A 24,209-nucleotide genomic window follows, 5' to 3' on the forward strand; every position below is an offset into this window, starting at 1 on the left:
ATTGAAAATCTGAAAAAGATAATTTGCCAGTTATATTCTCAAATTTTCCATCAATAATAATTCAGGATTTAACAAAAAAACAAGACCTGTAACTTGTAAAAACTTACTAATGGAAATCCAAAAATATTTAACTTTTGAACAAGACCATGTAGAATGAATAAAAGTTCCAATATCTTCTCCACATCGAGAACACTGATCCTATGTATCCGATTTCCATCGATTCAATTTCTGAGGCATCATATACAATTGATGTAAAAAATTATAATGAATTTATCTATATCTTACATTAATTGTATTAGACATAAACTTCTTTACATAAATCTTGCCAAACCCGCTGATGTATTGATATATTCAAATCTTGTTCGCATCATTTCTTTGACTTAAATTAACCTAATTTAGGTGCTTTTTCCTTGTAACATCGTATATGCAATTGAAATAATTTTTTTAGCCATTCCATCAACAATTAACTGTTATAAATCTGTAGGATCTTTTAAAATCATATCCAATCCTAATTTCTCTCTTAAATAAGCTCTTAATTGAAAATAACAAAAAAGTATATTACAAGGAATGTCATATTTAATTTTTAATTGGTCAAAGGACATCAACTTATCATGGTTATAGCAATTTCCTAATTTAGAAATTCCTTTATTATTCCAAATATTCAGAAAAGGATAATCTTTTGAAAAAATTAAAAGAGGGTTAATCAACAGCATTTTTAACGACAAAAGATTTCCATCAATTTCTAATTTAATTTTATTCCAAATGCAAGAAATCTTAATTGTGCTGTTTTATAATAATTCTTAAAATTAGGATGCTGTAATCCTCCTAATTCATAATTCCATGTAAATTTTTCTAATGATTTTCTTGCCATTTTCCCTTTCCAAAGAAATTTCTTAACTTGTTTATTTAAATCCTGAAATTTTTTTTGAGGTATAGAGATGGGTAAAGTCTGAAATAAATATTGAATCTCGGAAAGATATTTATTTTAATACAATTGACTCTTCCAATTAAAGTAATAGGTAAATTTACACACTTTTAAAAATTTTCATCTATTTTCTTAAATAATGGAATATAATTTAATTTATATAAATTTTTCAAATTATTAACAATACATATACCTAAATATTTAATCTTATTTGTCCATTTAAATTGAACGTCTTTTTGACATTGTGAGTAATCCCCCTGTATCAATTCCATTACCTCACTTTTATCCCAATTTACATTATATCCTGAAACTTTTCCATATTCTATCAACTGTTTATAACATCTAGGTGTAGTGATAATTGTGGTTGAGTTAAGTATACTAACACATAATCTGCGAATAAACTAATCTTATGTTCAGTTTGATTTACTACAAACTCTTTCAACTGTTAATCAGTACGAATCCTCTGTGCAAGAGTTCTATAGGCAAAGCAAACAAAGATGGAGATAAAGGACAACCCTGTCTACTTAATCTAGTTAAATTAAATGATTGAGATACCTGTCCATTAGTTATTACTTTAGTCTTAGGATTTTTATAAAGAGCTTTAATCCAATTTATATAATTTAGTCCAAAACCAAACTTATTCAAAACTTTAAATAAAAACTTCCATTCTAACTCATCAAAAGCTTTTTCTGCATCTAAAGCCACTGCTATACTTAAGTCCTTTTTTGTGCTAAATGAATTATACTTAATAACCTTATTATATTTTCAGAAGTTTATTTTTTAACAAAACCCATTGATCCATATTTATTAATTCAGGAAGGTAATCATTAATTCTATACCTTTGCAATAATTTTATAATCAACATTTAACAATGAAATAGGTCTATATGAATCTGGGTTTTAATGGATCTTTTTTAGGAATAACAGTAATTATGCTGTTGAAAAAGTTTCTGGAAGATTATGCAATCTAAAAACTTGATCTATTACCTTCATAATTAAAGGAATTATTATTTTTTTAAATTCTTTATAAAATTCAACTGGAAATCCAGTTCTTCTCCAGGAGATTTATTTTGTAAACAATTAAGTGCACCATTGATCTCCTGTTCAGTAAAAAGACTATTTAAATCATCTTTACCCATCTCTGTTAGTCTTGGTAGTACCATTTGTGACAAATAATCATCTATAACCACTTCATCTTGCAACGATTTAGATATATATAATTTTTCATTGAATTCCTTAAAAGTCTCATTTATTTCGGATGGTTTAAATGTCACTTCATTATTATTTTTTGTTTTGCACTAATTTGTTCTGATTTTAATTGCCAAGCTAAAACTTTATGAGATCGTTCTCCTAATTCAAAATATTTCTGTTTAGATCATAATATCATTTCCTCTGTTGCATATGTAAGCATTGTATTATATTATCATTTCTTATTAGATAAACTATATTTATTTTCTGATGGTGATTTTTGAATTTCTTTTTCCAACACTGTTATTGCTTTCTCTAATTTATCTATATCTTCCCTCCTTTTTAATTTTTGAGGTATAGCTTATACATTGTCCTTGTAGGTAAGCTTTTAACGCATCCCAAATAATAAACTTATCTTCTGTTGAATGTAAATTTGTATCACAAAACAATTCTATATATTGTCCCTTTTCAATAATAAAGAATTTAATCTCCATCTGTTTACTGATTGTTGCTTTTCATCAAATTCCAATTCAATCAACAATGGAGAATGATCAGATACACTCTTGTTTTATACTCAATATTCTCAAACGATTTTGAGCCAAAAACAAAAAAAGAAAGCAATTCTAGAATACGCATCAAATCTAATAGAATAACAAGAATAATCTTTATCTCTAGGATGAATCCTTTTCCATATATTAATTAAGTTTAAATCTTTCATTAAATATAACAAAGTTTTAGCTGCCTTAGATTTAACTGTCGTTCTTGATTCATCCAATAAAAAATCCAAACAAAAATTAAAATCTCCTCCTACTAAAATATTTTCATGAATATCTGTTAAATTCAAATAAGTATCTTGTATAAATTTTTCATCATCTATATTTGGTGCAAAAATATTTAACAGAGTCCATTCCTCTGAAAATATTTGACAATTTACCATTATATATCTGTAATCATATTTTGAATCTTAACTGGCAGATTTTTCTTAAATAAAATTACCGCTCCTCTAGCTTTAGAATTAAATGAAGAAAAAGTTAACTGATCTACCCAATCTCTTTTTAATTTAAATGTTCTTTTTCACTTGAATGAGTCTCTTGCAAAACAGCGATATCTTCTCCCAATTACTTAATATAAGACAAAATTTTCTTTCTTTTTATTTTCCCGTTAATCCCATTAATAATCTTAACTGCTTTATTAATTTTCCTTATTTATAAAATTCATAAAGTTCCTTTTCATCACTCCTATCTAGGAAGAATTCCCACAAATTAATTTGATCCTGAACATCATCGTCTGCAATCCAAAAACATCAAGATTATTTCAAATAAATACATTATAGTTAATTACTAGAAAGAAAAAAAAGATGAAAAGCAAAACAAAAATCCCTCCCCAGGTGCTAAAGAAACTAGCACTACCACACTCCATTTTACGGGTCATGGGCAAACCACGAAAACTCATGTGGCCGCCAGAAATCTAACTCATCTCTTGACACCCGTGGGAAAAAAAAACTTTTTATCTAAACAACAATTCCATCCAATATAAAAAGAAGATAAAAAAGGGGAATACCCTTTCTCTTTATCCATGAAATTCAATGCAGCAAATCAGAACCTTCTGTTACTTGAATTTTAGGCAAATTCTGAGCAGTCTTCAGCTTCCACATAGCTTGTAAAAAACACATTGTGTTGATCTGGTACAAATATTTTCAAAGTAGCTGGATAACGCAAAACAAATCTATATCATAAAAGACTTTCTTAACTGGATTAAATTCTCTCCTTTTCTTTAATTTGATTTTTTAAAAAATCCCCTTCATAGCTCAAAGGTCCATATTCTCTAGCTCTTCTCATCACCAAACCAAGAAGGCTCTCTCTATCCTGCTAGTTCAAAATTCTAACCAGGATAGATCAAAGTCTCTGACTTGGACCGGGTTTTAGTCTCAAAGATCTATGAACGCTCTCAATTAAAATCTTATCCTCAACATGTTCTTCTCCAAATATCTTCAGTATCCATTCATGAAAAAAAAAGAATCAGATCTTCTCCTTCTTTGCCTTTAGACATTCCCACTATTTTAACATTACTTCTTCTACTATAATTATACAGAATATCAACTTTTTCTAACAGTTTTCATTCATCGAAATCTAACTGGTTGTCGTATCTTCAAACATATTAGACCTCCCATCAATATGTTGTACTTCTTCTTGAACATCTTGAATCTTATTTTCCAATTTATCAACTCTCTGTGAAATGTTATTTGTCATCTTTAAAGCATTAACCACTTTAACTGTCAAATCATTTTTAACTTGGTTCACTTCTGCAGTCAATAATTTAAAATTATTCTCCGAAATTTCAGTAAGTCCATCTATTTTAGTCTCAATTTTATTCATTTCTTTCTTAAAAATCTTTTTCTTGCCTCTAAATTGTTCTTCTTCTGAACTTTACCTTTTTTCTTCACTCTCATATCTTCTGAAGCCTCTTCCAATGGAGAAGTATTTTTTCCAACTTTTTTTTCTTCTGTACCGTGCATGCCCAACTTCTCCTGCATGCGTGATACAGTTTAAAATTTTCCTGCGGCGCCATCTTTGTGGGAAGGTCCCAGGGTCTTCGCTGGCAGATCCAGGCCTGTTTCATTGACAAGGTAGGCCCAACTTCTTTCTCCTTTTTTCCAATTTTTTTGGTGTTGATTTTCGAGTTTTTTCTTTTTTAGACGACATCTTTTTTTTCTTCTATTACTTTAAATTAACTTTAGAATAGCTTTTAAGAAAATGTTTCTTAACATAGACTTTTTTTAAATTAATCTGTGGGAGTCAATAGGGTGCATGGTAGTTCTCACAGCATGATGTGACGTCCTCCCAGTTTTGAATCTTAACAAGGATTAAATTGTTGGTCTGTCATTAATATGGGAACTCAAATGTGGTAAAACACTTAAAAGCACATCACTAAAACATTGATAAAATGCAGCTAAACGAGAAAATCTGCAAATGCTGCACTGCACAATAGAGTGCAGGAGAAACTCAACAGGTCATGCAGCATCCAGAGGGAGTAAAAGGCAGTCAAAACAGTTTGGGCCTGAACCCTTCCTATAAGCTGTCCAAGTCTCTACAACCTTTCAGTTTCTTCAACACTCCACCATCTATCTTGGTGTCATCTGCAATCTTAGGCACAAGACCATTCAATCCATAATCTAAATCATCAATATACATTGTAAAAAGAAGTTGCCCCAACCCCGATCCCTGCGGAACACCACTAGCAACTGGCAACCAACCAGAACAGGACCCTTTATTCCCACCCTTTGCTTCCTGCCTATCAGCCAATGCTCCACCCAACCTAATATCTTTCCTGTAATACCATGGGCTCTCATCTTATTAAGCAGCCTCTTATAAGGCACCTTATTGAAGGCCTTTTGAAAATCCAAATAAACAACATCCACAGCCTCTCCCTTGTCCATCCTACTTGAGATTTCCTCAAAGAATTCCAATAGGTTGATCAAGCAGGATCTTCCCTTCATGAAACCATGTTGACTTGGACCTAACATGTCATGCACCCTGAGGTATTTCATAACCTCGTCCTTGAGAATAACTTTCAAACTACTGACATCAGAATAATATGCCTATAATTTCCTTTCTCTGCCTCCCTCCTTTCTTAAATAGCGACCTTTGCAACATCTCCACAATCTCCAAACTACCTCCTTCAGATCCTGTGGGTGCACCTCATCCAGCCTGGGAGACTTATCTATCTTTAGTCCATTCATCTTACTAAGCATTATTTCTCTAGTAATCTTGACTACTTAATTCTATTCCCTGAGATCGCTGACTATCAGGAATATTGTTATTGTCTTCCTCGGTAAAAACTAATGCAAAATACTCATTTAGTTCCTCTGCCATCTCTTTATTACCCATTGTAATTTTCCAGCATAATTTTCAATCGGTCCTATATCTACCCGTGTCTCTCTTTTACTCTATATACATATATATATTTAAAACTCTTAAAATCCTTTTGTATGTTATTTGCCAACTTACTCTCACAATTCATCTTTCCCTTCCTAATGAGTTTCTTTGTCTATTTCTGTAAGTTTTAAAAAGTTTCCCAGTGCTCTTCTTGCCTTTTCCTTTTAGGTACGTAAGCCTGAAATCTGGCTTCTCTTTAGTCAGCAGACATTTTTTTCCCTAGCACCAATCTGGCAGGCGCTTGAACCTCTCTGCATCACCCAAACCAATAAGACCAGCAAAGATCAAGGTGCACTACTAAATGTAGTGCCAACCTATATATTCCAGCCAAAAATACTCATAACCCTCTATTTTCTTTCATCCATGCACTTGTCTAAGAGCCCCTTAAACTTCCCTAATGTACCAGACTCTACCATCACCCTTGGCATTACATTCCAGGCAGCCATAACTCTCTGTGCAAAAAAACTTTGCCCTGACACCTCCCCTAAACTTTCCTCCCTTCACTTTGTATCTTTATCTTTACAATATAAAGTATGGTGTTTTTCCAGCATTGCATTTTTACTTCAATCACGGTGTCTGAAGACTTTCATGTCTTACTTAAATTCCACAGCATCAGCATGAAACACTGATTTAGCCATGACTGACGCGGGACACTTAGACTGGTTTGTCCAACAAGAGAAGGCAAAGTGTCAAAGTCATGAGAAAGGTAAAACCAAGAAAATGAAGAAAGAAAGCGGACATAGTTCCCTGAAACATATTTCTAAAAATTAATTAACAGTAACTCTACTTCAAAAGTAATACAAGCAAACATGGTTCACATGACACAAATAAATGTTAATGAAGAGTTCCAGCTCGAAACAGTGACTAAGTATTTCTACCCACAGATACTGTCTGACCTACTGAGTTCCTCCAGCAATTCTTCATCTACTTAAGATTTCAGCATCTGCAGCTTTTGTGATATGGTGATATTGGTTTGAGGAAGCCACTTGAATTTTCCAATCAATTGATAGGGTGGTTCAATCATATACAGAATTCAAAATAGACCTTCCAACTTGTCTAACAATACTCCACTTTAACTCAGCACTGTATTCCAATAATCTTCTGGACTCTTGAACTGAACTTGAATTTAACCTCTGACTCAGTGTTAAGTAATACTATGTGAATCACATGCGAATCAAAAGAGCCACAAATTGTACAAGGAAGACTTAAACAATTAAGTTTGCACCCATTTTTGCATGACAACTTTGTTATTTATTGACCTGGGACATAATAATTTACATTGATGTGTCATATAACCTTGAAATGCAAATATCTGTAGAAGTCATTACAATATTCCAGGCCAATACCTGTATTTCCAATTTGATGGAATAATTCCAACATTTTTTCTGTTTTTTTCCAACCTCAATTTTCAGGCTCTATTGCTTCTCAACATTAAGTTACAAAAAAATTTACAGCTCTGAAGACCATTTGACCCATCATACCAATGTTAGCTTAATATGCCTGCCTATTCATTTGTCACCTGATTACTAGCACTTTATTAAAATTTCACTGAAATCAACTGGTATACTCATCAGAAAAAGAGGTCCTTGCACACTGAATTTCCTCTCTGATGTGAAAAATACAAACTTTTCTGGATATAATGCAGATTAGACTTTATTTATTCTCTTTTACAGTTCCATCAAAGCAGAGACAAGAGGTTTAGAGAAAATATGCTAATGACCCATCTGGAAATATATAAATGGAAGATTGATTTAATGAAGCATATTAAACTTCAACTTTACAGGAAAATAGCTTGATTTGCGTTGGGAAAAAGAAGCCTTTCACAAAAGACTACAATTTTTTTTATAAAAAGAAAAGCATTCTTGCCATCCAGGCATTGAAGAATGAATACAAAACCAAAATATATTGGAAATACTCAGCAGGTCCTATCAGTGGAAAGAGAAATGGAGTTAATGCTTCAGGTCAAAAAACATTTCATTTAGTTGGGAAATCAAGGTTTTCCTCCAAAAGTCAAAGGAAAGGACCTCAGCCAATTTCAATTGTAAATCACAAAAGACCTTTGCATGGTGGAAAGGCACCAAACAGAGTCAGTGTTCTAGTCTCTATGCTGGCAAAGTAATGTTATGACATGAAACAACTTTTCAGTAAAGCCTTTGATGCTCATTTTATAGTAACATCAAACCAAATGCAGAATGTTTTCTTAATTATTCATATAATCAAACTTGAGAAAATATATGTCTAGTGTATGTGCCTTCTTTGCAGCTTACAGCTTCAGCGAGAAAATGGCCAAAAATTACAGACCAGTTGTCTGACATAAGTGAAAGGAAAATGCTTGAATCTATAAAGTGGCAACAAGGCATTTAAAAATACTAATTAGATTGGCAGAGAGAAAATGGATTTATGAAAGGAAAATTATGTTTGACAAATCTGTCAGAGCTTTTTTCAGCTTACAGGATAGATAAGACATTACCACCAGATGTGTTATTATTCAACTTTGAGCACCATTAATAATGCAGTAGTGTAGCATGCGCGCTACCGTAGAGTGACACACCCACGAGGAGTCGGTGAAGACTGATTTATTCCATTGGCAGCTCTACTTATATTCTCTCCCTACAGCTGACAACAGTAGTGACATCACAGCAGTGCCAATTTCCAAATGTGCAGTGTTCCTGCCATTGCTCGTTATTTCCCGTTGTGCAAGTAGGTCACCTGGGATGAAGGACATTGGCCCCCACGGGGTCTGCGCGGTCATCGCGTTTGTCAGCCATTTTGTGTACCAGGTCGTGTGCTGGTTAGCGGGCTGCTACAGTGGACTCATAGCTTATTGTATTGATATTTTTTGATGTCATGTTTGTTTTCTATTTTTTGAATAAGTTTATGTTTTGTAACTTATGATTTACATAATTTTATCAATGACTCAAGGGTTTGGGGAAACTTTAAAGAACAATAAAATTTAAATCATAAAAAAATGCAGTACACAAAGGCAATAAAGAGTTAGTTTAGTTTAGTTTATTTATAGAGCATATTTAAAACAATCAATGTTGACCAAAGTGCTGTACAGATCACCAATTACATCTTAACTTAATCAGTTATTTAAAGTGTAGTATAAAAGGGGTACCCAAGGTTCAGAACTGTACATACAACATGTTAACAATCAACAATCACTTCAAAACACTTGCGGGTAAAAATACAACTTCAGCCTGGATTTAAAAGGGTTAAAGGGGCTGATTTGATGGAGGGAGGAATATTGTTCCACAGTTTGGGGGCTGCCATCGCAAAAGCGCGATCCCTCGAGTTTGCCATTTAAGTGTGGAACAGCCCAGAGCCCTAAATTGGCCGATCTGAGAGGTCTTGAAGTGAGATAGGCATTAGGAGATCGGTAATTTAAGAGGGAGCTGGCCCATTGATGGCTTTGTAAACAAACTGGAAACTTTAATATCTATCCTGAGCTGTACTGGCAGCCAGTGAAGAGAGGCACAGAAACAGGCCTATTGTGACAATCATTTACACTATTTCTATATTCCCTTCATTTTTTTCTAATCTCCCCACAATTTCATCAACTCTCCCCAGATTCTCAGATATAGATTTCAGATTTATTGTCAGGCACCTGCCTAAATTTTGCTCATACCTTGATGAAAGGCTCAAGACAAAAACATTGGTTAGGTATCATCTTTCCTATAGGTTCGGGCGCCTGCCTACATTTTGCTTAGAGCTTGATGAAGGGCTCAAGCTTGAAACATTGGTTATGTATCTTATCTTTGCTATTTAAAGTACATTGTTGTATTGAGAAAGGTTGAGGCAGTCATGTGACAGCATTACCCCCTACTTAGTCAGACGACACACCAGCTGCCAATCAAGCTTTGGTTCCACCCCACCCATTAGAGCACACCTTGCCATTGACCCATGCAAATTACCTGGGCTGCACTCTCCAGCCTACCATTACTTGGCCTTGGGTCAATGGCTATTGTGATTGGATTAATCCTCCTGGAAGGGCTAGAATACATGCAGTGGGGGGAACCTACCCAGGTCCATAGGGCAGCAGTGAGGACTGGAAACACATTTCCTCCCCGCTTTATGCACAGGCAGCTGTTGTTGGATTTCCTGTGCACAGGGATTGACCGTGCCAGCGTAGATGGGATCCCAACCTCTGCCATTTACGCCCTGTGGAAAGAACTTTGAGGTGCGGAAAAAGGCCAGGGTGCAGTTAACTGGCTCCACCTCCCAGCTCCACAGCCATCTGCCCATATATAACCCTGGTTTCCCACCTCAACCCACAACCCTTCTAAGACTGTTGTAAGACCCTACTCTGTTATAAGCTAATAAAAGCATAAGTTCTCCTTCCGTCATGAGAGCTTTTATTCACGCTACAATTGTATTAGCTTATTCCCTATACAATAGAAATGCTACTCAAGCCAGGTTTGTTACTGATAGACTCTCTGTCCCCAGACACGGCTGAGGAGTTCACGTACTGGCTAGACTGCTTCCAGGCCTACCTGAATGCGACCAGAGACGTCTTACACAAAGATGAACTCAGGAGATCCGCACTCATTTCGAGAGTCAGAACGAAAGGGTGTGCAGTCATTAGGGACTACACTAAATATGACGCTCCCATTGAGGCTTTGAAGGCTCGGTTACATGAAGTCGCAGAATGAGGTCCTAGCGAGGCAACGACTCACTCTATGTCGCTGACGGCCAGGAGAGACCATCAACGATTACCTGCTAGATCTGTGGATGTTTGCCAAGAAATGCAGGTACAAAGTGGCTACGGGCCATGTTCGGGAAGAAGAACTGATCCAGGACACCCTAGTCGCAGGGGTCCGCTCAAGGTACATGAGACAGTGACTGCTTGAGTTAGGAAAGAAGGACCTGGCTAGGCACGTTGAACTGGCCAAATCGCTGAAATAGGCCAAGCTCGAGAACAAAGACCTTGAAGCCAGCAAGCTCACTCATCCAGGTGACCCCTTCCAAGGACCGACTGCTCCCACTACTCCAGCCCTGACGGCTGCTGCTTCCTGTGCTAGGGAGCGCTCCTGCACTAGAGAGTGCTTTTTCTGCGGAAAGAGCTAGCATCCCCAATCTCGTTGCCCGGCTAAAGACTCAGTGTGTACGAGCTGTGGCAAGAATTGGCTCTGGGCAAAGGTTTGCCATGCAAGGGGAAGCCCGGGAAGTCTAAGACCTGCACCGCTCCCGGATCCGATTCCAGACCCAAGCCATCTGCCCCAAATTCACCAGAACCCACTTGCTGCGCTATATACCAACAGAAGGTGGCAGCGAAGAAACAGCGCAAAAAGTCACGGCAGCCATCTTGCCGCATCTCAAATTCAAACTCGGCGCCATCAGCAGCAGACGAGGAGAGTGCGCCACCTTGCCGTGCCACGAGGTCAGTGCCATCTTACCCACAGGCAACCCTGGACAGTGGGGGGCCGCTCAAGTGAGAAATATGGAGTCTTCGGGGTCCTAGCCTCAACAGACCTCACCAGCTCAGCAATTCCATAGTGATTGTGAAGGTAAACAGACATTCCACCAAATGCCTAATCGAAAATGGCTCTATAGACTCATGGACTGTGCAAGAGTACAACTTAAAGATGTATCCTTCCAATTATTGCATTTTCCTTGTGTCTCATTTGCACTCAATGCATATTCAATAACATTGTGTAGCACATTTGTCGTTTGAAGGGGGGATTTCTGTAAGATTCACCTGTATGTACTTGATGAATTGTGTTATTGACTCTGGTCTTCCTGTGTCACCTTAAAAGAGTGAACTTGGAGTATTCTGGTCCCCTGTCTCCTGTAATGATTCCGAATGGAGGGCCCCTAATATCAGAGCCCACATGCACCTTCTAAACACTGAATATGGACACCCCCCCCCCCACCTCTCTTCCCTAATCTGTCCTCAGATTGCAAATCTATTGCTACAAAGAGCAGGAGGTACAGCACAGCAGACTGAGATTTCATATCATATAATCATATAACAATATCAGTACGGAAACAGCCATCTCGACCCCTCTAGTCCGTACCGATTTAAGTGATCTCCTCTAGTCCCACTTACCTACATTCTGCCCATAACATCCATGCATCTAACCAACTTTTCCTTAAATGACAGAATTGACCTTGCTTCAACCACCTCTTTCCGAAGGTGAGTGAAGAAGCTCCCTCTGATGTTACTTCTAAACTTTTGCCCCCAACCTTTAACTCATGACATCTCATTTCAATCTCACCTATTTCATAAAGTCTGAGACACAATGTCTGCTCGATGAAGGTATAATTGAACATAACACCAGCCCATGGAGAGCACAAGTGGTCGTGGTAAAAAGGGAAATCAAGTCCAGTCTAGTAATTGACTATAGCAAAACTATTAATCGGTACACACTCCTGGATGCATAACCCACCCCCCTCCCGAATTTCAGACATGGTAAATATTGCGCAATATCAGGTCTATTCAACCATTGACCTGAAAGCTGCTTATCACCAGCTGCCAATCCATTCAAAGGACCATCCATATATGGCATTTGAGGCTAACGGTCACCAAAATCAATTTGGGAAGGTCCTTTCGGTATCACTAATGGGGTTTCTATCTTCCAGAGGTAGATGGATAGAATGGTAGATGAATATGGGTTGAAGGTTACCTTCCCCTGCCTTGATAATGTCATCATCTGTGGCCATACTTTGGAAGACCATGACGCCAACCTCCAGAGTTTGGATAATCCACAAAGGTGTACGTGGGATTGGCATGGAGCAGTTTCACCCTTTCCACCAGGGGGTTAGTCTAGCTTGTCCTCACGTACTTCCTGAGAAGGACTGGACCAGGAGTGGTAAGCCAAATTGGGAGTGTAGTTTCCAATGCCGACCTTCTTTCAGACTTGAATAGGAGCTTGTGAGCAGTAGCGTTGGTCACAGTTCATAGTACCAACCTGATAGAAGGACTTCTTGCCAGCGTGAGTCTGGAAGGCCTCTTGACTTCAGGGTCAGTTTGACAGCCTTCCAGACCATGGCATTTTTCCTTTTCAACCTGCCCATTCCCCTGGGGGTTGTAGCTAGTAGTCCTGCTGGATGCGATGCCCCTCAGCAGGAACTGACAAGTGCATGTTCAGGATGAAACGTCTGGCTATCCTTGGCTACGTGGTGGAGAATGGCATCATTGGCCCGATCCCAATAGGATGTGCCCCCTGTTCGCAGGACCACAAAGGCTTCGAGGAGATGCCTGGGGTTTTTCTCATATTACGCCCACTGGATCCCTCAATATGCTGATAAGGTTCACCCTCTCTTAAAAGCCACTATTTTCCCCCCTCTCGCCTGAAGCCCAAATGGATTTTAATTACTTCCAGAATCACAATGCAAAATCTGCCATGCAGACGGTGGACAAGAATGTACCTTTCCAAGTTGAAAGTGACACTTCAGATGTAGCCCTGGCTGCTACCCTCAACTAGGCGGGCAGGCCGGTTGCATTTTTTTCTCGACATTACAAGGCCACGAGCTCCGGAACCCCTTTGTGGAAAAGGAAACTCAAGCCATTGTAGAAGCCTTGAGGCACTGGAGAAACTACCTAGCTGGCAGAAGATTTACGCTCCTTACTGACCAGCGCTCTGTCACATTCATGTTTAATAATGTCAAGAGGGGAAAAATCAAAAATGACAAAATTGCTACGTGGAGGATCAAGCTCTCCACTTACATTTATGACATTCCCTCTTGGCCAGGATCCCTTAATGACCTTCCAGATGCCTTATCCAGAGAAGCTATGCCTCTGCACACACTGGCCAACTAAAGTCTCTGCATAATGAGCTGTGCCATCCAGGGGTTATCCGCATGGCTCATTTTGTCAAAGCGCGCCAGGTCTGCGCGGAGCCACACTTCTGCCGCCCCACAAAGGCACATCCGATCAAGTCATCTAGGCCCTTCAAGCGGTTCAGTGTTGATTTTAAGGGACTCTCCCCTCCACAAACGGGAACACCTTCTTCCTCTCTATCTCTGATGAGTACTCCCACTTCCCATTTGCCATTCTGAGTCCAGACACGTCCAATTCGTCAGTCATAAAGGCCCTAGACTCCATTTTCACCCTGTTCGGGTATCCCAGCTATATTCATAGTGACTGGGGCTCATCCTTTATGAATGACAAGCTACGTCAGTTCCTGGTGAGGGGCATCGCATCCAGCAGGACTACTAGCTACAACCCCCAGGGGAATGGGCAGGTTAAAAAGGAAAAATGCCATGGTCTGGAAGGCTGTCAAACTGACCCTGAAGTCAAGAGGCCTTCCAGACTCACGCTGGCAAGAAGTCCTTCCATCAGGTTGGTACTATGAACTGTGACCAACGCTACTGCTCACAAGCTCCTATTCAAGTCTGAAAGAAGGTCGGCATTGGAAACTACACTCCCAACTTGGCTTACCACTCCTGGTCTAGTCCTTCTCAGGAAGTACGTGAGGACAAGCGAGACTAACCCCCTGGTGGAAAGGGTGAAACTGCTCCATGCCAATCCCACGTACGCCTTTTTGGATTACCCAAATGGCAGGGAGGACACTGTCTCCATTAGTGATCTGGCACTCGCCGGAACAGGGACCATTACCTGAAGTGCCCTGCGAGCCTCAGAGCTCATTCTCGCTATCCCCAGTCAAGGCCTCGGGGGATCCAGTTCAGGAGGAAAGTGCATCACCTGCCACTGTTGAGCCAGAGACCCAGCCCGCCTCTCCTCCCTCACAAGGGGACCAGGAGACCCAAGGAGCCCAAGGACTACCCCCCCCCCCCCCCCCCAGTGCTAAGGCACTCCACCAGAATCTCCAGACCATCGGACCGCTTAAATCTGTAAATAACTGTATATTTTCTTATTTTTTTTCTTCTATCTCCATGTTTTCTGTCTTCATCCACAGACCCTAAATTCTGAAGGAAGGGGTGAATGCAGTGAAATGAGATTCACTGGTGGTGTGTTGTGCTGATGGCTGGCTCCACCTCCCAGCTCCGCCCCCATCTGCCCATATATAACCCTGTTTCCTGTCTAAATCCAGAACCCTTCTGAAGACTGTTGCAAGACTCTACCCTCAGTTATAAGCTAATAAAAGCATATGTTTTCCCTCCAGTCATGAGAGTTTTTATTCACGCTACACAGGGGAAAACCTACAACCACCGTGGGATAAAGCCTACGGCTGCCCCTGCCAACATTAACGCTGTCTCTGCTCCTCCCCACTTGAAAGTCTCTCCTGCCCTCAAGGCTGAGTTCAGAGATCTGCTGAGACAGGAACTGTATCACCTACACCAACAGGAACCCTCATCCATGGGGTGGCAGAACCCCCACCCCCTCTCCTATAGGATGAAGGCCAGGGCCCCCAACACATTTGTTCCATTGCCCACTCCTGCCAGGGGGACCTAACAGTCTTAATAGAGCCTCTCCCTGAATGAATTCTAGGAATCAATGTTTTATACTAATAGGGGCAAGTTTATGTTCAGGGTTGCACAGGCTACAATTGTAGCTGGGATAGCCAAAGGGGAACCAGTTGTTGTTTCCCCCCCCCCCCCCCCCACCCCCCTCCACATTGTTTGCAGCCTACAGTACAGATCCTGCAACAAAAATGTTTTCTTTTCCATTCCATTCCTCCTACAGTTCAACTCACAAGAGCAGTTTGCAATTATTTGGAACAAGAGACAAGACACATTGCACAGTCACACTCTTTGTTACAGTTTAATCTGCTGCAATGTCCAACCTATTTAAGATCCCAAAGATGTCAATTCTTCATTATACAATTGTGTCAAAGGTCATTCACATATTAATCTCCCTCAGGAAATGGGACTGGTTCATTAATATTGAAAAGGTGCGGTTCCCCAGCCAAAATGTCCTGTTTCTGGGGATACAATGGAGCTCAGATCAAAGAGGTATCTTCTGAGACTGCCAGGAGTGGAATTTTGAATTTTGCCATCCCCTCAAATAAAAGACACCCAGAGCCTCAGTGGGGGGGGGGGGGGGCCTTCTAATTATTGCCAGCAGTACATATCCCACCTTACCATGCTCTTTAAAGCACCCTAATAGGGTCTCCTGTAAGAAAGCCACATTCCTATGTGGACCAGAACAATGGGCTGCTTTTGACACACCAAAGCAAGCTGTTCAACAAGCACTGCCACTCAACCCCCTGCCAGGTAGGTGTTCCTTTTAAATAACAGATCTCGGCCAGTGAGATGGTCACCAAATGGAACGAACCTCTAGCAGAAGATCCAAGTGTGCAGAGTCCTGCGAGTCTTCTGAACAAAATCTCCACCTCTTACCACCATTCGCTACAACCCATTTGATACCAGGACATTGGCCAAAACTTTCCTCAGGATCACGTATGATTTTGCTACCACCTGTACAGTGACACTGAACTGACTAATGGCCAACAAGACAGTTTGTCATGAATTATGCAAAAAAGTCTCAGCAAGAGAACAGCTGGTGCTCTGGACATTCTATCTTACCAAGCCTTTATATTTTTTTTTAAATGACACCCTTAGCTGTGGTTTTTACTATGCATAATGTCTCTGAGCACACTCAGAGAAATTGAACATACAATTTATAGATACATAATTGCAGTCTGTGGATGCAAAGTTACAGTTTGTAAGTTGACCATGGAAGGAAACATTGTATATATTTTGTTTCAATGATAACATCACCCCACAATTCCCATTAACAGAAAAACACCTGTGGAAGCCTTGATTTAAAAACACGAAATGGCTAACTTTTTGTCCTGACTCCTCCTGGCTTTCGTTACAGGGATATAACAGAGGCACTTGGGGCACCCGATTAACGAGAATGTGAACAGGAACAGCATCCCCGTGTCAAAAGTAAGCCCATAAAAAATGGGCACCCCAGGTCTGCCCCCTGGCTTACAGTGACAGGCATCTGGGCTCTGTACCTGAGGAGTGCTCAAGCATGAGGCCAAGGCACAGGATGCGCAAACCAAGAGATGGCTCTGGCATCTGATGGATGACCTTGCACTGCCTGTTCACAGACATTGGTGGTAAGGGGGCTCACATTTTCTAGCTAAGCCGGAGAAAACAGCCATAGGAGTCAGTGACCAAACAAATTCCTTTTTCTACCCTTCCCTCTGACTCTGGAGAGCAGCTTCACAGCACCCTGCCCCATCGGTAACAGACGACCCTGTTTGGTCAGGGGTGGGGGGTGGAGCTGGTGAGGTGCTGTCATTGAATTTGACTAAGTGTCTTGTCCAGCATTCAGAAGGCAATGGTGTATATATTGACCCACTTGATTAGTTTTTTTTAAAAAACATGTCTTTTTGTTTTTACTTAGAACATATGCATCGTTATTGATTGTCTCATAGTTGGTGAATGGAATCCAAGGGGTGGATTGCATTGGGAAGGGTTGTGGCTGTCATGTGACAGCACTGCTCCCTACCTAGTCAGAGGACTGCCAATCAAGGTTTGGTTCCGCCCCACCCATTAGTGCACACCTTGCCATTGAAACCATGTAAATTACCTGGACTGCACTCTCCAGCCTGCCTATACTTGGCCTTGGGCCAATGGCAGTTGTAATTGGATTAACCCTCCTGGCACCGAGCCATTGACTCCTGTAAATGATCTGGGCTGGACCCTCTAGCATTATAAAGGATGATGCTTTCCTTTGCTCTCTCCCTCGACTCTTCGTGGCTCATGAGTATCATCTTTTGTATTGGGTTGGAATGAGTCCCGAGGCCAGTTAGTCAGGTTAAGGGGTGGGGGCACGTAGCATTACCTTGATCTGATTGTTTACTGTATGTGTTTGTGCCATTCCTAGGTTTTGTTGGTTTTCCCTCGTTATTCGCAGTGCATGTTCATCCCCTTGTGAACTGTGTGTTTAAGTTAATTTAGCGTTTAGATTCCGTGCTTTGTACCTCAATCTTGGCCTGGTTCTTAACCTGTGGGACCCACACGGACCTTCACATAACAACTATTTGACCTGCTGAGTTTTTTCAGCCTTGTGTTTTTACTTCAACCAGTGTCTGCAGACTTTCACGTTTTAAACCTGATTAAAAAGGTGAGGGGAGGAGGGGGAGGGGTGGAACACAGGCCAACAGGCAAATAAATCATGGGGCAGAAAGAAAAAAGCTGAGAAGTGACGAGGGAGGGTATAACTCTCTGAATGGAGGGCAAAGAGGGTGGGGAGCTGGGGGGGGGGGTGGAGAGAGAGATGGGGAAGGAGTCTAACAGAAACTGGAGATGTCTATGTTAATGCCATCTGGTTGGAGGGTTCCAGATGGAATATCAGTTGTTGCTCCAATTTGTGGGTAGCCTCAGTTTGGCAGTACATGAGGCCAAGGACAGACGTCAATGTGGGAATATGGTGCAGAATTAAAATGGTTTGCCACTGGGAGGTCCTGGTTATTGCCGTGGACAGAGCAAAGATGCAAATAAGGAAAATAAATAAAGTTTTTAAAAATTAATAAATAAGGCCAACTTCAAGTTGGGGGGGGGGGGCATCAGCTATTCAGCATTTATACCAGTTAAAGGTAAAGGTTCCATTATTGCCACATAACATTACATTTAAAATATAACATACATGAAATTCTTTAACTTTCGTCTACAATAAGGCGGACAGAATCGCCACTTTATCCAGCGTCCCTCACAGAAACCTACAGCATCCGGTATTCCTTTAAGTGACATATTGAAGATTGTAGAGTTGCTTTTGAATTGAGGGGATACAGAGACCTCAAGGGTAAAATTAGTAAATGGAGAAGGACATGGTAGATGTGGAAAGATATGAGGTCAGCTACTTTGGTAGAATTTTTTTTAAAAATGAGCAGTTGACAGGTATTGGTGCTGAGAAGGACCTGGGTGTCCTAGCATATGACTCACATGTGGGCATAGCAAGGAATTAGGCAAACAATGTGCTAGCCTTTATTGCAAAAGGTTTTGAGTACAAGAATAATGATGGCTTGCACAAATTACATAGAGCTCTGGTGAGATCACTACTCTGTACAGATCTGGTCTCTATACCAAAGGAAGGATATGCATACAACCGCAGGACTTCATCCAAGGTTCTACATGTGGTGGAGGTGGAGTGACTCAAGAGGAAAGATTAAGGAAAATGAACCTATGTTCTCTTGAATTCAGATGAATGAGAGGTGACCTAATGAAACAAAAATTTATTGTGGTGCTTGACAGGATAGATGTAGGGTTGATGTGTTATCCTGCCTGGGGTTACAGTTTCATGCAGCCAGGCTAACTTGAGGATGGGGATGAGGAGACCTCTATGATAGAGTGTAGTAAATCATTGGAAATTCCCCATCCCTAAGAGGGATCATACAAATCAGGAGTGATGGGATATGTCCCTATTTATTGAAAGAAGCAAATGATGAGATTGCTGGGTTCTTGACAAAGATCTTTACATCCTCTCTAGTGACAGGTGAGGAAAGAGAAAAGAGAAAGAGAAAAAAAATAATCAAGAAAATTATAGGCTAGTGAGCCTCACATCAGTGGTGGGGAATATATTGGAAAGGTTATTTAGGGATAGGGATTATGCACATTTCGAAAGTCATGGTCAGCTTAGTCAATTTCTGAGGGGCAGATCATGTCTTATCAATTTGACTCGGTTTTTTGAGGAGATGACAAAGAGGTTGATGAGGGTAGGTCAGAGAATATCGTGTACATGGGCTTTAGTAAGTAAGGACCTCCAAGGTAAGGCAATTCAGAATGTGCAAATGCATAGGATTCAAGGTGAGTTTAAAGTTTGTCCACAGAAGACAGTGGATAGTGGTGCAAGGCTGTTATTTGGGCTGGAGACCCTGTAACCATTGATTCTGCAGAGATCACTATTGGGACCCCTGATGCTTAATGATGTCTATAAATGACTCAGATGAAAAGTAGGTGGGTAGATTAGTAGGGCCTGAAGAAACACACAAAATGCTATCAAAGGGGTTCAGCCCAAAACATCGACGCCTTCCATTGAACACTGCTTGATCGATGCAGTTCATCCAGCATTGTGAAGGCTTTTGCACTTTTCCAGCATCTGTGTCTCTCAGTAAGTTTGCAGAGGATACAAAGATTGGTGGGGTTGTACACAGTGCAGAGGACGATCAACAATACAACAGGATGTAGATTTCTAACAGATATGGACAGATAATTGGCAGATGAAGTTTAATTTCAACAAGTATGAGGCCTTGCACTTTGGGAGGTCGAATGAAAGGGGAATGTATATAGTTAAAGGTAGATCTCTTAAAAGTAAGACGTGCAGAGGATCTGGGGGACTGGGTCCACAGTTCATTGAAATAGTCCACTCAAGTAAAACAGGGTGATAAAAGTGGCATATGGAATGTTTGTCTTCATTATGTATAAAAGCCATTTTGCAGCTGTATAAAACTGGTTCAGCCACACTTGGAATGTTGCATGCAATTCTGGTTGCTCCATTACGGGAAGGACGTGGAGGCCCCGGACAAGATATAGAAAAAGTTTAATAAGATCTTGCAGGTTATGGGGTGAGATTGGGCAAGCTTTCTCTGAAACTTAGGCAAGACCAGAGGTTTATAAAATCATGAGAGCCATTGATGGGGTGGACAGTCGGTATATTTCCCCCCATGAGAGAACCTGTGTTTAAGATGAGAGGGAGGAAGTTTAATGGAGATGTGTGGGGCAAATATTTTACAAGAGAGCGATGGGTGCCAGGAGTAGTGGTGGACGCTTCTGGGTAGACACATGAATCTAAAGGGGTTGGAGCCATGTTTCTCAGGTGCAAACAGCAGAGTTTGGAAGTCACGTTCAGCATAGATGTGGGCTAATTGGTCTGTTCCTCTGTTAAATCAACCTTAATAATTATCTTCAAAACAGTGGTGAAGGAGGCAGAAATAATCCACATAATCGTGGAAATAACTGAATCACACATTATTGTCAAAAAAATGGCAAAATACTTCCTTGGTGCCAAAATGTGTTTTGATTTTGGGTGAACCAGTACTGCTTCTAATAATCCCTTTCCTCTGAAGATTGCGGATTGCTCATTAAAGGTTTGATTTGTCCAGCAGACCCTAAATCAAGTGTTGCAGTTGAAATACCAGCTCTACAAATCAAGAACAGGCACAATGGGCCAAAGGGCCTGTGCTGCACTGATCAATGCTCTTGGCATCAGCAGCATTAAAATTATACAGATCATTTTCTTATTAAAAAATTTACAAATAGCATGGCACTGAGCTACAAATGACTACTTTGATAATAATTTAGAAGATTGTCTTATTTAACTATTCATTAACTGTGTAAATGTATGCATAATGAAGTGAAAAATATAGAAGGCAAATCATATTTCAAGTTAAGGTAATTTAATGAAACTAAATCTATTCCAAATACTGGGACAACACAGCACATTTTGTGCTGGTGCTAAATGTGCAGGAAAATTGTTACTATTGCCAGTTTGAGTCAAGAGTGGAGAGATTACTTGCAAGACATAATTTACATTCTGCACCAGCAGTGATCTAAATTGCGCCCTTTTTTTTGTTAAAACTTTTCATGTCTGTTTTATTTCCATTGCTTTATTATGTCAGCTGAAATAGTGTCTGCCCTCGGCTGTACTAAACCACCAGGTCTGTGGAGGATGTGATAAAGTCCATCGTTGGATCACATGCACCTCCATGCAAGAAGGTTAGGCCATGGAGGGAAATCACCAGTGCGTTCAACTGCTGTGATTCAATGAACATCTGATGTTTGCCCAAGTTACACTTGACTGATTAATCACTCAGCTCGTTTCAACGGATAAACAAAAAGCTGCAGTAAATGGATCCCTGTAGACAAAAAGTTTAATTACACTGAGAAAATGAGGTGCAACTACCATTGTAGCATTTCTCTCTCAGACACTTATTACAGATAGATTGTATTTTCCGCAGACTGAAAATGATAAAATGGTGGACTGAAGAAAAAAACTGCAACATTATGCAACATCCATAACCAGAAGATCAAATGGACAAGAAGATCTGGCCTCTACACGTCCATGTACCTAATCCTTAAATTGTACAAAGTCAAGCTCAGGAAAAATCTAGCAGAGAATCAGAGGGTAAAAAAAATAATAATAATTTAGCATAATCTCACACTGGGACAACTTGAACTAATTGCCGTCTCATCACATTACCTGCATCATTCCTGAAGACATGTTGTGTGATTCCATAAACATTGCAAAAAAAATGCTAAAGGAGACTTTGAAATCTATTCCTTGCTCTTTATTTGAAGAGGGATGCCAAGTCAGTGAACAGGATGTGACTCAAGTCTCTACAGAAGTAATAACTCAAGCCCACAAGCCTGGGTAAAATCCCCTTTCTCTTGCTTTGTCACTCTTGAATCCAAATTTGAATCTGGTTTTGGTTGCCAAGTCCTCACAGGTTAGTGAAGTGGATCAGATGCAGGATAGATTCTGTAGCTCTTAACACATTTTAAACACAAAGTTAATGTTGGCAAAAGGAATCATCTTAATAGAGATGTTCCACAAGGTTACAAACAATGGTTTCTACAAAGTTCATCTTCAATACATGCAACTTTCAAAAGAAAAGGAACTTTCTGCAGTAAACAGTTGAATTTTACAACAGACAAAATAAAATGGATGGAAATATTTCTCTGATACTGGACACCAAGCTGCTCCAGTTAAAAATGGAAGAATGAAACCCATGAGCATGCTAGCAGGAGGCAACAAAGAAACCACTTTTTTTTTTGCCTTGGGCATGATTGTCAAGGGATTTTCCTGTTCGAAGGATTAAAGTGATCTTCGAAAGATTCATTTTTAAATTGTTTCAACATTGTTGTGGTCAAAATCTGCTAATTTCATCAATATTATCATGGTCGTTAGTGGTTTAGAAATGCTATTGGATATCCAGATCTGAAGGTAACAGACCTGTCACAAAACAGTGGTCAAATCTTTCTCCCAAGATTTGAAAAATCGCCTTTAACAAGCCGTTAATTATAGACACCAGGTCATCTGATAGGTTTGTTGCTGAAATCTATTGCCCAAGTGAAAGAGCAGTATGTGGACTTTTCACGTCTGCAAGCACAACAGAACTCCACCACCACGCTGCTGATCCAATTTCATGGCTGCTCTGTACAGATGGCTGCCTGTGGCCACCGCTACTCCAATATCAAGTTGTTATATTTGAACTCAGACCTTCCATACAAGTATTCCAGGCCAGACTATCTGGAGTCTGATGAAATATTCTGGCAGCAATATTTTTAAATCTGGTTTACACTCCACTATATTTAGCCAATCTAATATTGATTCAGTTTATAAAACAAAGGGATAACCTAACTGTCTATACATTTAAAAAACCCTAATTATTTCTTTAATGAAACGCCAATCATACCCATTTGATTCATGAAGCACAAGGAAATTGATGTTGAACTTAAAAGGGAAATAAATGTTTTGTGGGTTCAAAAAAAAGATACAATCTGCAAATGAAGATATGCTCATCTGAACAAGCATGTGTCTGCTCTTAGACTTGTTTCTAATTCAAAATTGTGTGAGAAGTGCAGCATCAATTTTTGTAAGAGAAAATAATGGGCATTTGATGGTGTTATGCGGAGGTAACCAAGTTGCTCAATTGGAAATTATTAATATATAGTTCTAAGGTTAACTAAACTACAAACAGAAATATTTAAAATAGCAGGAAATGGATTTTGATGTCCAAATTTAACTTGCAGGACACAGCTTTATGTCTTAAACTTTCACACTTGCTTAGTCATGAAGCACAAGAGATAGTTGGAATTTGGGAAAGAGCAAATTATTCAGAGAACATCAACGGCATAAATTAAGACTTCAAGATAATGTTCTCAGCTGAGCACAATGAAATATTTACAATGAGGACTGCAGTGTTGGTAACTATTTCATGATAAGATAATCTGTCAAAGTACTTTCAGGAATGTTGCTTTCAGGAAGTGCCAAAACCAGAATATTTTTAATTTGCTTTTAACTTGCTGGATAAATAGGTTAGATCCAAGAGGACAAGATTATCAGCAGAATAAAGTCTCAAGAATTCTGACTGATTATAAAGATTCAGTCAGCAACTTATTTTGTGCATAATTAATAAATAAAGGCACCAACTTCCATTTCATTACACACAATTCATCCAAATAAATGAATCCCCCATTAGGAAAGTAAACAACTTCCATAGAGAGCTCAATTAATTAATACAGTACAACAAGTATAACAAATTTCATTTTTGGCAACTGACAACTCCAAGAGAAACTCTTTGG

The 24,209-nt window shown here is 39.6% G+C and overlaps 1 protein-coding gene across 5 annotated transcripts in view; it reads right to left on the reverse strand.

The window, feature by feature from the left end:
• The window catches only part of LOC138749500 (E3 ubiquitin-protein ligase NEDD4-like), a 266,638-nt gene that overhangs the window by 140,417 nt on the left and 102,012 nt on the right, over positions 1-24,209 (reverse strand). The gene's annotated exons all lie outside the window — the stretch shown is intronic.

The sequence above is a fragment of the Narcine bancroftii genome, chromosome 14 (genome assembly GCF_036971445.1).
Source record: "Narcine bancroftii isolate sNarBan1 chromosome 14, sNarBan1.hap1, whole genome shotgun sequence".
NCBI classification, from domain to species: domain Eukaryota; kingdom Metazoa; phylum Chordata; class Chondrichthyes; order Torpediniformes; family Narcinidae; genus Narcine; species Narcine bancroftii.